Genomic DNA, 10,623 nt, shown 5'->3' on the forward strand with positions numbered 1-10,623 from the left:
AGGACCTGTCAGAAAGCCGCGCGCCCGTAGGAAGGGAAACGCCAAGGCGGCCTCAGGGAAACCCCGGTTAAACCCGCAGGAAAGGGGCTTGGTTGCCTTGCAAACCACCCGATCTTATGCACGTTTACTGAGGGAGCCCGCAGCAGGGGAAGAGCTCCGTGCACCCTCTCGCCATGCGGACAAGAAGGAAGCCACACTCTCCCTCGCCATATGCGGCAGGTGCTGTGACGATCAGCAAGGAATTAAGCTGTGGACACGTCACGGGCGCAAAAGGCAGCCGGCTTGTTCTTTTCCCCAATTCGAATCGAAGCTGCTTGTTAACCTGTTTTAGGGTCTGAAATATACTCGGAGTCGAGAGTGGATTTCATGCTCTTTATTCACCTCATAGTGGTGAGGAGGAATGGAAGTTCCCCCAAAATATCTGCTTTATATACATTATTTACACAATGGGCTGCACGTGATTGGCTAATTCCGGGATTCTCCTGTAGGCCAATCAGGTTGTGGATTCACTTCCACCTGGAGCTGGATTGGGTGGCTCCTGCGCACCAATCATACTGCTGCATTGTTCTAGGACCAATCAGACTGCTGCATTTTGGATCCTATTCAACTCAGTACATAACAGGATCCAAGCCCATTTGGCACAATTCTCCCCTCCCGTTGAAGCCCCCCCAAAGCTCCATCCCACATTATTGCTGCCAATTAGCTTGGAATCCTGATATGTACAACGTGGGGCTCATATGCACAACTGAACATGACATTCTGCAGAAGAGAGCATTCTAGGCATGGGCATAGCTGGGGGGGCAGGGGGGAAGCTGCCCCCCACATAATCAATACAATACAAATATGAGGTGCTGCCCCCCTAACAAAAGGTTGCACCCCCTAACAAAAATCCTGCCTACACCCATGATCCTTAGGTATGCCATCTTAACAGGCGGCCTGATCTGCACAATGTCAGGGCAAAAGGCAATCTTTAATGAGAACAAAACAATAAGTGCTACGTTAATCAGTGCCTTGTAAACTCGGTGGCATTTTATATAACCAAACACCAACAACAGTTTTAGAGCTTTAAGTGCATTGTGCATCTAGAAGCAAAGCAAAGGAAAACCGAAAGATTTAGAAAACAGCCATGATAAAAATGGTTTCACACTTTACATAAAGAACATTTCCTGTGGCATCATGTTCACCTTAATCCAGTTTGGTGAGGTTGCATGACCAAAACCTGCAATGTGCTCAAGATGCTGTTGCGTGGCAGGTGTGGAACATAAATTAAGCATATGAAGCTATTGCAGGTGCTTTCATAGCATGTATGCTAATATAATGTATTGTCAGAAGGCGGACAGATGGATCTGAAACGATTTAGATCAGTTGAAACTGAAATTTCTCAAGCTGGTGTCCTAACACTATACTGTACTAAATTGAATTTTAGCTGTGACAGGGTCCTCGTGTGAGGCCTTTTATAATATTGTACTTTGTCCTTATCTGACTTGATCCAGAGAGACAAGCCTGTTAATACTTCATTAGCACAGCAAGGTCGCGGGGGGGGGGGAGCAAGATGGGAAGAGCTGCGGTGGGGCGAGAGAACTTTGAGCCTTCACTTTTCAGGCTGAAGTTTGTTAGCTTTGATATGTATTATATTTCTATTTCTAGTAGGGGGTGGTTATTAGGTTGTTGTTTTTATTTTGATTGTGTATTTTGTGGTTTTCTATTTTGATTTTATTCTGTGAACTACCGTGAGACCTGTGGGTGTAGAGCAGTATATAAATTCAATTAATAATAATAATAATAAAGTGGCATGCCCTCAACCAAAAGCAACCCACTCCAGGAGAGTTATTAATAAGATCAACAGAGAAGCCCCATCAGTATCTACTCATATTGCCTGGACGAATTATTCTGATGAAACAATTCTGTGTGGATAATGTAGGTCAGCGATGACTTTCAAGGAAGAATTCTAGGGTGCCCATGACTATATTAAACAAATGATCATTGCCTAGTGGGAATGTTACCAGTTTACATGGTCAAATGGGGGAAGTATTGTCCAACCATGAGGAATCTCTTATTACACTTTTGCACCTAGTAAGAAATCAAGAGAAGCAATGGGATTGTTTAAAAAAGGAAAGTACTGCTCACTACTTGGCTGAACAACGCAGACAACCAGCTTGTCAAATGGTTATGTGAACACTGTGGTAAATGAATACTCAGCATTGGTTGCCTATATTTGATCACCTATTGAGAAAATGTAGCAAATGTTTTCCTGACTGTAGGTGTATAATTTACAACAATAGAAGCTTCTTTCCTGGGGAGAATATAGCAGTTTGGAAGAAAGGGATTTGGTTCTTCTTCCTCTTCTTCTTCTTCTTCTTCTTCTTCTTCTTCTTCTTCTTCTTCTTCCGACTATGGTGCAGGAAGAAGGAATCAAACCCTCTTCCTTGCATATTGTGGTCTTGATCCAGACCAGGGGTAGGCAACCTAAGGCCCAGGGCTGGATCCGGCCCAATTGCCTTCTCAGTCCAGCCCGCAGACAGTCCAGGATTCAAGGATTCAGTGTGTTTTTACATGAGTAGAATGTGTCCTTTTATTTAAAATGCATTTCTGGGTTATTCGTGGGGCATAGGAATTCGTTCATCCCCCCCAAAAAAATATAGTCTGGCCCCCCACAAGGTCTGAGTGACAGTGGACCAGCCCCCTGCTGAAAAAGGTTGCTGACCCCTGATCCAGACCCTCTTGGCTGCTGTTTATCATGTGCTTAATATCACATATGCTTTCAGCAGCATAGATATAAGGAACTCCTGGACTTGTGCTACAAAGGGATCTAATGCTGCTTGCCTCTGTGTATATTGAATATAGTTTAAATTATTTTAAAAATCACATCACTTAAACAGCCCATATTATTCCCAACCATTAAACATTTGCTTAAATATAATATAATATAAAGGACTTTATTGATGCTAGTAGATATTATTGTACTCTGGCAGCTCATGAAACCAAATGAGTATCACAGAAATGGAGGTGGGATTTTAATACTTTCCCTCCAATATTTACATGAAGCTTATCCAAAGAAAATTAAAATAGTCATCTTGGGCAAAATTTATATTGAAAAACTACCCCCAAAATTGGCAAGGCCCTCAAGAGCATCTGCAGAATAGAGGGCCATTTTCCCCCCATTTATTTGCTTCTCGAGTGTGTATATAGGCTGTAGTTCTATGCACATTTACTTGCCCTGACCTAGCCACTGTGATCCACGCGACGGTCACCTCCAGACTGGATTATTGTAACTCGCTCTACGTGGGGCTGCCCTTAAGACTGACCCAGAAACTCCAGCGGGTGCAGAATGCTGCAGCGAGACTCCTTACGGGGTCTTCGCTGCGAGATCACATTCATCCGGTGCTATATCAACTGCACTGGCTCCCAGTGGAGTACAGGATCAGGTTTAAGGTGCTGGTTTTAACCTTTAAAGCCCTATACGGCCTAGGACCCTCGTACCTACGGGACCGCCTCTCCTGGTATGCCCCACAGAGAAACTTACGGTCTTCAAATAAAAACATCTTGAAGGTCCCAGGCCACAGAGAAATTAGGCTGGCCTCAACTAGAGCCAGGGCTTTTTCGGCTGTGGCTCCGACCTGGTGGAACACTCTGTCACAAGAGACTAGGGCCCTGCGGGACTTGACATCCTTCTGCAGGGCCTGCAAGACAGAGCTGTTCCGCCAGGCCTTTGGCCAGGGCACAGCCTGACTGCCTCCCTCGGCAATCTTCGCGGAGCTCTGGCCCAATGGTGGCCAGTGGCTTGAATTTAATTAATTTATAATGAATGATTTTAGAGTGTTGTTTGTGTTGTACTTTTGTATTGTTTTATTGTTGTTAGTCGCCCTGAGCCCAGCTTCGGCTGGGGAGGGCGGGATATAAATAAAATTTATTATTATTATTATTATTATTATTGCGAGTAAGTCCTCTTGAATTAATTGACTTCTACTCTTTTTTAAAAAGTCATTTTTATTAAAGAAAAAAGAAAGCCAGTTTAATAATTGTGCCTTATTTCTGAGTAAACTTGCCTAGGATTAAGCAGCATTATGTGCCTTCCATTTTGGTAATGCATATTGTAAACTCAAAATTGTTGACACTGTCACCTTTAGTGCTAATAAATTTCAGAACAGAAACAGAAGTTGCTATGTGTAGGAAGCTTCATCCTTCTACTTTTTTATTCATCGAGGGTTTTCCATTAAAACAAAACAACTGTTCCCAAGAGCAGACGTTCTAGCTTGATTATTTAGTATGTTCTTAAGTGTGTATCCTGACAAGGAAAGGCAAGGTCTATTTTCTTTTAATTGAAAACAATCACCCATTTGGCTGCTGTGTTGCTTTGATTTATTGCCTCTTGGGCTCCCCTGGGCAACAAAGAAATTTAGACTTTGCATTGTGATGCTATTTGTTGATCTTGGATAAATAAAATCTATTACATTTTAAGGATGAAATCTGCACCTTGCTGCTCTTATGTTTAGATTAGCTCAGTCAGGCGAACTTGAGTTACAAAGAAGGTGGTTAGGTCTGCACAAGGAAGCTGGCAGCATAGAGAAGAATAGAGAAGTACGCAGATAGCCCCAAGGACCCAGAGCTAACCATTTGGAACAAAGTTTGTGCATAATGTACTATGAAAGGTAGTTATCAGACAATGAAAAAAAACCAAAACCCCATCCAGTGTTGTTGCTTTTAGACTCATTTTATAGCTGTTAGCAGGCACTGAGCCAGGTACAGGCAATCAGAAAGACGGCCATAAGAACATAAGACCCTGTTGGAACAGGACAATGTCAGTGGCCCATCTATAGTCCAGCATCCTGTTTTCCTAGTGGCCAGCCAGGTACCATGGCAGGCCCCAAAGCAGGACCTGAGCTCAACAGCACTCTCCCACCCGGTGATTTCCAGCAGCTGGTATTCAGAAGCGTACATCCTCTGGTGGTCACATACTGTTTTTGGTAGTCACATCCACACAATACATTTAACATTCATGTTTCTCCCTGGGAGCTGGAGCTCTGTGTGGGGTACCTAAACAACTCTCTCTTTAAAAAATAATAATATAACTTTTATTAAATTTTCTGTTTTACAATTTCAAATAAACATTTTACAGTGGTACCTCTGGATACAAACGGGATCAGTTCCGGAGCCCCGTTCATATCTAGGAGCAAACGTAACTAGCGGTGGCATGTCTGCGCGCGCACGCGTCACTTTTCGCCGCTTCTGCGCATGCACATGATGTCATTTTGAGCGTCTGCACATGCACAAGCGGCGAAACCCAGAAGTTAAGCGCAGAACGCAACTCGAATGCGCTCAACCCGAAGTGCATTCAACCCGAGGTATGACTGTACATAAAATATCAGTGACTTCCCTTCTTCTCTTTCCATGGTTCATTTTACATATCTTATATCCCTGCATATTTCACAAAAACTATACCAATCCATTTTCTATTACTGTATTGCATCTATCAGTACTTATTTACACTGTTAATGCTGCCAGTGTTTTCAGCTGTGCACAATTATTTTCCATATATTCAATCAACGTTTTCCAATCTTCTTTAAACGTATGTTCTTCTTGTTCTCTTATTCTGTATGTTAAGTCTGCCAATCTTCTTTGGTTGGGACCTCGCTTGATTTCCATTTGGGGGCTAACAAAAACACAGGCCACAGTTGTTGCATACATAAATGACCTTTTCTGGGGGGTGGGGGTGGGGAGTACCAAAACAACTCTCAGCACCATTAACAAACTACAGTTCCCAGGATTGTTTGCGGGTGGGAAACCATGATGGTTGAAATGCAATAAATGTCTGGCGCATAGCTGTCAACTTACAGATTTAAAAATAAGGGACCAGCAGCCTCAAAAATAAGGGATCAGCAGCCAAAATAAGGGATTTTAGTCAACCAGCAGCCAAACAAAGCCTCAAGTGGTGGTTCCCTCAGCACAGCAACCCGGCAAAGGGGATGCAGCAAGGAAAACCACCGTCACCTCTTCGCTGGGAAGCGCTGAGCAAAGGCGAGTCCCCAGGCAACGCGGCCAATTTGATCGGCACAAAGCATGCAAGCTCCACCCCCCAGTCATTCTTAGACTCCTTATTGGGTGAGCAACGCAGCCAAGCAACACAATTGGAGCCTCCCTCCTCCCTGGCCGGCAGGGAGGGAGGGAGAGGAGCTGCTTCCTTTGAAACCCAGGAAATTTAAGGGACATCATCAATAAGGGACAGCCGCGGGACACAGCGCTGGGATAAGGGACTTTCCCGCCAAATAAGGGATGGTTGACAGCTATTGTCTGGCGTGGGTGTGATATCAGTATGGCCAGACTGGGCCATATGGGCACATAGTCTGCCTTAATAGAGTTTCGGATATGTTTGTATCCCAGAGCTTGGTTGTGTATGCTGACACGGGAAAGATGAGTGGGAACGGGGATGGTAGCACAACAGGAAACGCTTCTAGATTGTGCCTCTGATGATTTAAATCACATATGATGTCCAAAACTAGACATTCTGTATATTGCAGCAGTATGTAATATTATGTTCCATCTGGCAGCTGCTTTTGAACTACTCCAGTGAGACAAAATCATGGCTCGGTGATAGTTTGTCCATTTACAATGCTTCACTATTAATCAGTGAGTATAACACACCATGATCCCTATGAATAAATGCAGGCGCCAAAGGTGTATATCAGCTCTTGAAAGGCAGAATTCACAACAGATATAGGAGGAACCTTGTAATGAACTGGGTTATACTTTGGTCACACCCACATCATACATTTATAGCACATCCATGCCACATTTTAACAGCTGTTGCTCACTTCGAAGAATTCTGGGAACTGTAGTTGGAACCCTCGCAGAGCTAAAATTCTGAGCACTGTTGATTCCAGGACTCTTTGAAGAAGAAGAGAAGAGTTTGGATTTGATATACCGCTTTATCACTACCCGAAGGAGTCTCAAAGCGGCTACAATCTCCTTTTTCCCTTCCTCCCCCACAACAAACACTCTGTGAGGTGAGTGGGGCTGAGAGGCTTCAGAGAAGTGTGACTGGCCCAAGGTCACCCAGCAGCTGCATGTGGAGGAGCGGGGAATCGAACCTGGTTCACCAGATTATGAGGCCACCGCTCTTAACCACTACACCACACTAGCTCTTCTTTGGGGGAAGCCATGTGCTTTAAATGTTAGACCTTTGGTGAATAACAGAGGGAAGGGAACAATTTGGAGGATAAAACAAGAACCAGGATAATGTGGCGATCTGTTTATAGCAAGTTAAAAAAACCCCTGTAATCAGTAATATGAAAAGCAGCGGGTCCATCTAACCATACTAAAATGGGAATGCATTGTAAGACTACTACTTCTCTCCTTAGTCCCCCAGAAAGGCCCTATTATGTCAAAGTAAATTGTCCCAAGTGCCTTAAAGTGGTGCCTGTCTCTTCTAATTTTACTGATCTAGCAAGAGAAACCCGCATGTAATAGTGATTGTAGTGTCTTATTAGGGATGTAAATGATACAAAAATGCAATTATTGCATAGAGAAAGCGGAAAAACAACAACTTTATTTTGATAGAAATACATTTTTATATATATATATATATATATATATATATATATATATATATATATATTTCTGTACCGGTGCCGTTCTTTGCAAAAGCCATGGCACTACCATTGTTTTCCAATTACACAAAGCCTCTATAAGCTTACCACTAAATTTAAATGGGGTTCCTTTCAGAATGCCTTAGTCCATCTGGAAACACTACCAGAATAAATTAGTTTTGTTTAGTGCGCTGCTCCGAAAACATCTTTTCAACGGCTCTGAAAATAGAGCCACTTCCCCAGTTTTATTGGTTTATTACAGGTCTCTACAACTCAACATCATTTTATTAAACCAGGCTGTGCATTTTCCCTTTTTGCTTCTTTATGGTGTGAATTTAGTTTTCATGAAAAGTGTCAGATTAACAGCCCTAGAGACTTAACTCTATTTATCTAGAGAGCAGCTACAGTATGACCAGTGGCAGGTCAGTGTTTAGCACTTTGCTGCAGCAATTGCACGTAACATTGATGTGAACAAATGAACTGCCATAGTGTGTCACATCAAAGGCCCACCTAGCCCAGTCTTATATATCCAATAATGGCCAGTAATGGATGCTTCAGAAGAAATGTACGAACCTCCATAGTGCAATAATAGCATCGCCAGGTGTTCCGTCCTCTCTTTCGGCAAATGGAAATGCTGTGACAATTTGACTACAAGCTACTTATTAGGTCATTGACTACTGAAGGACCTGTCTTCTTCAAACTCACCTACTTGTATTCTTAAAAAAAAAAAACCCCAATAATGTTAGCCTTTTACTGGTAATTAATATCACATAATATTGTAACATTTTTATGACCTCTTCTACAATGTCAGATCAATCATTTAGACCAGGACGACTAATCGGTGGACCACCAAATATTGTTGGACTACAACTCCCATCACCCACAATCATTGATCATGGTGGCAGGGACTGATGGGAGTCCAACAATATCTGAAGGGCCATAAGTTTCCCAAGCCACAACCAACCGTTGCAAACTTCTTTGGCGGAGCATCCTAGGTACTGCAGAAAAAAAGGAATTTGTTTTTGGTCCACATTCCAAAAGGTATGCATTGAGGAATGTTACAATGTGTATATAGGTTGGACCTTTGCCTATGTTACGCATCCAGCCTCCCAAAGACTCTCTGAATTTACATGGGTCGCCTCCAAGTAGCTTGTTTCCTCCTCACATACAAAAAATTATTGCTGGTATCTGAAGATCCAGCCAGCAGCGGAAGAAGCCACCCATGTGCCTGGGAAGGTGCACCCAGGGGAGGGCAAGCTGCCCATAGGGGCGGGGCGAGCCACCCAGAGGAGCAGGGCACACTGCAGGGCCTCCGGAGTCTACCTGCCTCCTCCCACTCAGCTGCCCTACAGCTGAGGGGGGAGGCAGCAGGCGGACCATTTGGGCAGAGCGGAGCCTGCACATGCCTAAGCCACTGTGTATCTCCCAGGAGACGGCCTAAGCCACAGCGTATCTCCCAGGAGAGACGTGTGGCTCTGGCACACTGCAGGCCCTACAGTGAGTGCCGCCTGGCATTTTGTCCCCCCCCCAGTGGTGACACCTGGGGCAACCTGCATCCACCGCACCCCCTTCCTCTGCCCCAGGATCCAGTATTGCCAGCAGATGTCCCCTAGCTCTTGTCTTTGAAGATAGGATTGATTACTATCTACAAATGATTAATTTGGGACCCATCAGTATTCCACAGAAACATTGTGTGTGAGTTGCCAAGCAATGGTTGTGGATGTTGGTAGTGCATGCTACACAAAAACCTTAATTGCAATGGCATCCACGTTAGATCATTGTGCCAAGCAAACACTAACATTCTTTCCTCTTTCCCCGCTGAGGTACAGCAGAGAGTGCCTTCTGGCACTTCCCTCACTGTGAGAAGCAAAGTTACAGGGAACCAGTGGCGCCTGCCCTGTGGAACACCCTCCCACCAGATGTCAAAGAAATAAACAACTATATTACATTTAGAAGACATCTGAAAGCAGCCCTGTTTACGGAAATTTTTAATGACTGATGTTTTAATGTATTTTTAATCTTTTGTTGGAAGCCGCCCAGAGTGGCTGGGGAAACCCAGTCATATGAGCAGGGTAGAAATAATAAATTGTTGTTGTTGTTGTTGTTGTTGTTGTTGTTGTTGTTGTTGTTGTTGTTATGCTTATAAATTTCTGGGACTGAATACTGTCATCTCTAGATCTGTCCCAATCCCATCCAAGAATGCCATTTTAAGAGGAAATGTCCCAGTCTTTTACATTTACTTTATGAAAGCATTTCATTTGATCATTATGCATACTGGCCTGTGCTGGTCAGTATGCATTTCATCAGCATGGGTCTTGCTTTGTTTAAAAAACTTTTAAAGCACTGATCAGAATTGCACATAATGCACAGAACTGACAGTGTTTTATTGTACTGTTTGCATTGTTTTCTGTCCATTTTGCTGCATATCACATTTATTGACTACTACAAATCCAAGTACAGTCAACTGGGCCATATTAAGGAATGGGAGGTGCACAAGAGCACAGAGGGAGAAGTAAAGTTACCACTGAATTGTGCGCTTTTTCTTCCTAGCAACTCTCCCCCTTTAAATCAGTTGCTGGTGCATTCATTATTAAAGCTATCTCCTCCATTATGAAAGGGTTTCTGATAACCCAAGTACAATATATAGCTCAAATGACCTGTATCCATATACTCACTGGCATTCTCAAAGAATAGGGAGAACAAACAAGGAAAAAATATTTCAGGAAAAAGAGCTGCATAGCAATCCCAACCCCGCTTACACTAGAGTAAGCCCCATTGAATTCAATGGGGCTTCTGCATTTTGAGTAGGTGTGGTTGCAGCCTAATTTTCCTTCCCCTCTTTTTGTCCTCTAATATTCCAGTTCTAAATTTCTTCACTTCCTCCCCCCCCCCCCAAGTTGCAAGCTTGGAATCATTTTTCAGTGTCACTCCATAATCAATTTTTAAAGGCTTTGAATGTCCTTTTTTAAGGTTAAATTTAGACTTTTATTATTTCCCTAGCAGTACATTTTACAATGTTACTAGGATGTTCTTGAAGCTG

Source organism: Podarcis raffonei, chromosome 12 (genome assembly GCF_027172205.1).
Source record: "Podarcis raffonei isolate rPodRaf1 chromosome 12, rPodRaf1.pri, whole genome shotgun sequence".
Taxonomy (NCBI): Eukaryota; Metazoa; Chordata; class Lepidosauria; order Squamata; family Lacertidae; genus Podarcis; species Podarcis raffonei.